At 49.5% G+C, this 7,500-nt stretch overlaps 1 pseudogene; it reads left to right on the top strand.

The window, feature by feature from the left end:
• The window catches only part of LOC124048146, a 95,662-nt pseudogene that overhangs the window by 56,752 nt on the left and 31,410 nt on the right, over positions 1–7,500 (top strand).

The following is a 7,500-nucleotide window of genomic DNA, read 5'->3' as shown; positions in this document are numbered from 1 at the left end:
ACAGGGCAAAATAGAAATAGACCTATAACAGTTAGGATCAGCTTGATCTCCCCCTTTAAATAAAAGATGAACCGTAGCTGCCTTCCAAACAATGGGAACCTCCCCAGAGAGGAGAGACAGGTTATAAATGTCAGAGACAGGCTTGGTGATGATAGGCGCAGCAACATTAAAGAAGAAAGGATCTAAACCATCTGACCCAGTTGTTTTTTGGAGGTCAAGTTTAAGGAGCTCCTTTTGCACCTCAGACACAGTGACTGTCTGCAGGGAGAAAACAGGATTGGGGCTAGTCGCACTAGAAGGGCTGGAAGGTGAGAAAATGTTGGACAGGCAAGGAGGCATGTCTGAGTCAAAGAGGAATCCTAATTTAATGAAGTAGTGAATAAATAGCTCAGCCATACGCGTCTTTTAAGTAACAACCACATCATCAACATTAAGGGACATGGGCAGCTGTGAGGAGGAGTGTTTATTCTCCAGGTCTTTAACTGTTTTCCAGAACTTCTTGGGGTTAGACCCACAGAGAGAGAACTGCTCCTTAAATTAACTAACTTTGGCCTTCCGGACAGCCTGAGTGCACTTCTTTCTCATTTGCCTGAATGACAGCCAGTCAGCCTGAGTATTTGTGTACCGAACCTTTTGCCTAATTATGTTCTTGAGGTGGAATAACTGCCAGATCACAGTTGAACCAGGGACTGAACCTGTTTTTTAATTCTCATTTTCTTTATGGGGGTGTGCATGTTATTAACAATACTACTGAAAATATCAAAAAAGAAAGTCCAGGCGTCTTCGACAGAGCTGATTCAATACCCATTTACAGAGGCCAGGTTATGGAGGAAGGCTCATTGAAGTTATTTAGCAAGTGTCTATGTGAGGACAACATCGAGGAGAGTAGCCTTCTCTGGGTGTTTGGAGTCATACCTTGTGGGACTGCTAATAATCTGAGATAGATTTAGAGAGTCCCATGGCTTTAGGACTTGGTCAGGTGGTTTAAGCATATCCCAGTTCAGGTCACCTAGCAGGACAAATTCAGACATAGTGTAAGAGGCCAGGAGAGAGTTTAGGGCAGGTAGAGTACAGGCCGGTGCTAATGGAGCACGATAACACCCAGCAACAGTCAACAAAGAGCTGTTTGAAAGCTTATTGCGTAAAACCAGCAAGTCAAATTGTTTGGTGGAGTTGGTGTGGACAACCGAGCACTGAAGGTGTTCCTTGGTAAAGATTACCGCTCCACCACCTTTGGAAGATCTGTCTTCCTGAAAAAGTTACAAATGGAAAGGTTAACATCAGTGTTCAAAACACTCCATTCCATTTGATTTGACCAGGTAAGTTGACTGAGACGTTCTCATTTACAGCAACAACCTGGGGAATAGTTACAGGGGAGAGGAGGGGGATGAATGAGACAATTGTAAGCTGGGGATGATTAAGTGACAGCTTGGGAATTTAGCCAGGACACCAGGGTTACTCTTACGATAAGTGCCATGGGATCTTTAATGACCTCAGAAAGTCAGGATACCCGTTTAACGTCCCATCTGAAAGACGGCACCCTACACAGGGCAGTGTCCCCAATCACTGCCTTGGGTCATTGGGACCAGCAGCATCTGGTCTCCCATCCAGGGACCAACCAGGAACAACCCTGCTGAGCTTCAGAAGCAAGTCAGCAGTGGGATGAAGGGCGGTATGCTGCTGGCTTCGCAACTACGTCTCAGTAATGACCAACAACATCTGGATTGGAGCTGTTAACCCACACTTTCAATTGATACATTTTAGGTATTAAGCTTCTAGTGTTAACGTACAGAACCCCCCCCTCTCTCTCTACACCCCCTCTTTTTCTCTCTCCCCCTTCTTGCTCTCTCGACCACCTCTCTCTCTTTCTCTCCACCCCCTCTCTTACTCTTTCTACCCCCTCTTTCTCTCTCTGCCCTCTCTCTCTCTCTACCCCCTCTCTCTCTCTCTCTACCCCCTCTCTCTACCCCCTCCGATCTCTCTACCCCCTCTCTCTCTCTTTCCCCCTCTCTCACTCTTTCTACCCCCTCTCTCTCTCTTTCCCCCTCTCTCACTCTTTCTACCCCCTCTCTCTCTCTTTCCCCCTCTCTCTCTCTTTCCCCCTCTCTCTCTCTTTCCCCCTCTCTCTCTCTTTCCCCCTCTCTCACTCTTTCTACCCCTCTCTCTCTCTCTTTCCCCCTCTCTCTCTTTCCCCCTCTCTCACTCTTTCTACCCCCTCTCTCTCTCTTTCCCCCCTCTCTCTCTTTCCCCCTCTCTCTCTCTTTCCCCCTCTCTCACTCATTCTACCCCCTCTCTCTCTCTTTCCCCCTCCTTCTCTCTCCCTGCCCCCTCTCCCCCTCTCTCTCTCTCTCTCTCTACCTGCTCTCTCTCTACCCCCTCCTTCTCTCTCTCTTTCCCCCTCTCTCACTCTTTCTACCCCCTCCTTCTCTCTCCCTGCCCCCTCTCCCCCTCTCTCTCTCTCTCTCTCTCTCTCTCTCTCTCTCTCTCTCTACCTGCTCTCTCTCTACCCCCTCCTTCTCTCTCTCTACTCCCCTCTCTCACTCTTTCTACCCCCTCTCTCTCTCTTTCCCCCTCTCTCACTCTTTCTACCCCCTCCTTCTCTCTCCCTGCCCCCTTTCCCTCTCTCTCTCTCTCTCTCTCTACCTGCTCTCTCTCTACCCCCTCCTTCTCTCTCTCTACTCCCCCCTCTCTCTCTTTCTACCCCCCTCTCTCTCTCTTTCCCCCTCTCTCACTCTTTCTACCCCCTCCTTCTCTCTCCCTGCCCCCTCTCCCCCCTCTCTCTCTCTCTCTCTCTCTCTCTCTCTCTCTCTCTCTCTCTCTCTCTCTCTCTCTCTCTCTCTCTACCTGCTCTCTCTCTACCCCCTCCTTCTCTCTCTCTACTCCCCTCTCTCACTCTTTCTACCCCCTCTCTCTCTCTTTCCCCCTCTCTCACTCTTTCTACCCCCTCCTTCTCTCTCCCTGCCCCCTCCCCCCTCTCTCTCTCTCTCTCTCTCTACCTGCTCTCTCTCTACCCCCTCCTTCTCTCTCTCTACTCCCCTCTCTCACTCTTTCTACCCCCTCTCTCTCTCTTTCCCCCTCTCTCACTCTTTCTACCCCCTCCTTCTCTCTCCCTGCCCCCCCCCCCTCTCTCTCTCTCTCTCTCTACCTGCTCTCTCTCTACCCCCTCCTTCTCTCTCTCTACTCCCCTCTCTCACTCTTTCTACCCCCTCTCTCTCTCTTTCTACCCCCTCTCTCTCTCTTTCCCCCTCTCTCTCTCTCTACCTGCTCTCTCTCTACTCCCCTCTCTCACTCTTTCTACCCCCTCTCTCTCTCTTTCTACCCCCTCTCTCTCTCTTTCCCCCCTCTCTCTCAGGTGCTCTGCTGAAGCACCATTTTCTCATTTCATTTAGTCAGCTGTTAAGAAATTACTCCAACGCACAAATACACATGTATGTGTATGTGTGCGTTTGTGTGGGTGTTAGTTATGTTATCATGATGTAACAGGCTAACCTCCAGTTAATGAGGATTCATTAGCATTTTAGCTTTTCACCCTCTCTCTTTCTACTTATCTCTCCTTCCCCCTCTCCCTATCTCTCCTTCTCCCTCTCCCTTCTTCTCTCTCTCCCACCTTCTCCCTATCTCTCCTTCTCTGTTCTCCGTTCTCTCCTTGCTCGCTTTACTAAGCACTCACTGTTACGGTTCCCTCTGAAATTCACTCACTTATTCACACACACACACTCTGAGCTCATTAGTATTCGTGAGACCTCTCTCTCCCTGTTCTCTTGTTTTCGCCACCAATGGTGTCCCATGGAAAGGGAGGGAGACAGACAGACAGACAGACAGACAGACAGACAGACAGACAGACAGACAGACAGACAGACAGACAGACAGACAGACAGACAGACAGACAGACAGACAGACAGACAGACAGACAGACAGACAGACAGACAGACAGACAGACAGACAGACAGACAGACAGACAGACAGAGAGAGAGAGAGAGAGAGAGAGAGAGAGAGAGAGAGAGAGAGAGAGAGAGAGAGAGAGAGGCAGAGGAGCAAATATAGAACCATCAATCTCTCTCAGCGGAAAACAGCTTTGAATTGAATATTTAAGTCAAACTGGAGACACTGGTTTGATCTGCTTTGATGTGGTCTCATCTGGACTGGTCTGGTCTGGACTGGTCACTGCCTGATATTAATATCTTCCCCTCCTCCCTCCTCCTCCCTCTCTAGATGCGACCATCCTATCCTATGATGGTAGTAAGTTTATGAAGGTCCAGTTGCCCGTATCGATGCACACCGAAGCAGAAGATGTGTCGCTACGTTTTCGCTCCCAGCGGGCCTACGGTGTTCTCATGGCAACAACATCACGGAACTCAGCCGACACGCTCCGACTGGAGCTGGACGGGGGGCGTGTCCGACTCACTGTCAACCTAGGTACACATACACATACACTGTCAACCTAGTTACACACACACATACACTGTCAACCTAGTTACACACACAAAGTAGGTCTATACCCATACACTGTAAACCTAAGTACACAGTAGGCCTATACCCACACACTGTAACCCTAAGTACACAGTAGGCCTATACCCACACACACTGTAACCCTAAGTACACAGTAGGTCTATACCCACACACTGTAACCCTAAGTACACAAAAGGCCTATACCCACACACTGTAACCCTAAGTACACAGTAGGCCTATACCCACACACACTGCAACCCTAAGTACACAGTAGGCCTATACCCACACACTGTAACCCTAAGTACACAGTAGGCCTATACCCACACACACTGTAACCCTAAGTACACAGTAGGTCTATACCCACACACTGTAACCCTAAGTACACAGTAGGCCTATACCCACACACTGTAACCCTAAGTACACAGTAGGCCTATACCCACACACACTGTAACCCTAAGTACACAGTAGGTCTATACCCACACACTGTAACCCTAAGTACACAAAAGGCCTATACCCACACACTGTAACCCTAAGTACACAGTAGGCCTATACCCACACACACTGCAACCCTAAGTACACAGTAGGCCTATACCCACACACTGTAACCCTAAGTACACAGTAGGCCTATACCCACACACACTGTAACCCTAAGTACACAGTAGGTCTATACCCACACACTGTAACCCTAAGTACACAGTAGGCCTATACCCACACACTGTAACACTAAGTACACAGTAGGCCTATACCCACACACACTGTAACCCTAAGTACACAGTAGGTCTATACCCACACACTGTAACCCTAAGTACACAGTAGGCCTATACCCACACACTGTAACCCTAAGTACACAGTAGGCCTATACCCACACACACTGCAACCCTAAGTACACAGTAGGCCTATACTCACACACACTGCAACCCTAAGTACACAGTAGGCCTATACCCACACACTGTAACCCTAAGTACACAGTAGGCCTATACCATTTAAGATTACATTTACATTTAGGTCATTTAGCTGACGCTCTTATCCAGAGCGACTTACAAATTGGTGCATTCACCTTATGACATCCAGTAGAACAGTCACTTTACAATAGTGCATCTAAATCTTAAAGGGGGGGTGAGAAGGATTACTTATCCTATCCTAGATATTCCTTAAAGAGGTGGGGTTTCAGGTGTCTCCGGAAGGTGGTGATTGACTCCGCTGTCCTGGCGTCGTGAGGGAGTTTGTTCCACCATTGGGGGGCCAGAGCAGCGAACAGTTTTGACTGGGCTGAGCGGGAACTGTACTTCCTCAGTGGTAGGGAGGCGAGCAGGCCAGAGGTGGATGAACGCAGTGCCCTTGTTTGGGTGTAGGGCCTGATCAGAGCCTGGAGGTACTGAGGTGCCGTTCCCCTCACAGCTCCGTAGGCAAGCACCATGGTCTTGTAGCGGATGCGAGCTTCAACTGGAAGCCAGTGGAGAGAGCGGAGGAGCGGGGTGACGTGAGAGAACTTGGGAAGGTTGAACACCAGACGGGCTGCGGCGTTCTGGATGAGTTGTAGGGGTTTAATGGCACAGGCAGGGAGCCCAGCCAACAGCGAGTTGCAGTAATCCAGACGGGAGATGACAAGTGCCTGGATTAGGACCTGCGCCGCTTCCTGTGTGAGGCAGGGTCGTACTCTGCGGATGTTGTAGAGCATGAACCTACAGGAACGGGCCACCGCCTTGATGTTAGTTGAGAACGACAGGGTGTTGTCCAGGATCACGCCAAGGTTCTTAGCGCTCTGGGAGGAGGACACAATGGAGTTGTCAACCGTGATGGCGAGATCATGGAACGGGCAGTCCTTCCCCGGGAGGAAGAGCAGCTCCGTCTTGCCGAGGTTCAGCTTGAGGTGGTGATCCGTCATCCACACTGATATGTCTGCCAGACATGCAGAGATGCGATTCGCCACCTGGTCATCAGAAGGGGGAAAGGAGAAGATTAATTGTGTGTCGTCTGCATAGCAATGATAGGAGAGACCATGTGAGGTTATGACAGAGCCAAGTGACTTGGTGTATAGCGAGAATAGGAGAGGGCCTAGAACAGAGCCCTGGGGTACACCAGTGGTGAGAGCGTGTGGTGAGGAGACAGATTCTCGCCACACCCACACACACTGTAACCCTAAGTACACAGTAGGCCTATACCCACACACTGTAAACCTAAGTACACAGTAGGCCTGTACCCACACACACTGTAACCCCTGTAACCCTAAGTACACAGTAGGCCTATACCCACACACTGTAAACCTAAGTACACAGTAGGCCTATACCCACACACACTGTAAACCTAAGTACACAGTAGGCCTATACCCACACACTGTAACCCTAAGTACACAGTAGGCCTATACCCACACACACTGTAACCCTTAGTACACAGTAGGCCTATACCCACACACTGTAACCCTAAGTACACAGTAGGCCTATACCCACACACACTGTAACCCTAAGTACACAGTAGGCCTATACCCACACACACTGTAACCCTAAGTACACAGTAGGCCTATACCCACACACACTGTAACCCTAAGTACACAGTAGGCCTATACCCACATACTGTAACCCTAAGTACACAGTAGGCCTATACCCACACACACTGTAAACCTAAGTATATAGTAGGCCTATACCCCCACACACTGTAACCCTAAGTACACAGAAGGCCTATACCCACACACTGTAAACCTAAGTACACAGTAGGCCTATACCCACACACACTCAAACATAACCTGAGAGCAGAGCACATGTACATAGAGCTAAACCAAGATCTGCTATTACACACACACACACACACACACACACACACACACACACACACACACACACACACACACACACACACACACACACACACACACACACACACACACACACACACACACACACACACACACACACTCTTACATTGTTGTACTGTATTGTATTTTTGGTGTGTGTATTGTTGAACAGAGGGTTGGTCCTCCCGGTCCGAGGCTGCATTCCCTGCTCACTCCCAGATGACCACTGCACCCCTACACACACACGCACACACAGAGACACA

The sequence above is a fragment of the Oncorhynchus gorbuscha genome, linkage group LG11, assembly GCF_021184085.1.
Source record: "Oncorhynchus gorbuscha isolate QuinsamMale2020 ecotype Even-year linkage group LG11, OgorEven_v1.0, whole genome shotgun sequence".
Classification (NCBI taxonomy): Eukaryota; Metazoa; Chordata; class Actinopteri; order Salmoniformes; family Salmonidae; genus Oncorhynchus; species Oncorhynchus gorbuscha.
Note: the sequence above shows the minus strand (reverse complement) of the source record. Positions and strands in the feature narration are given on the sequence as shown.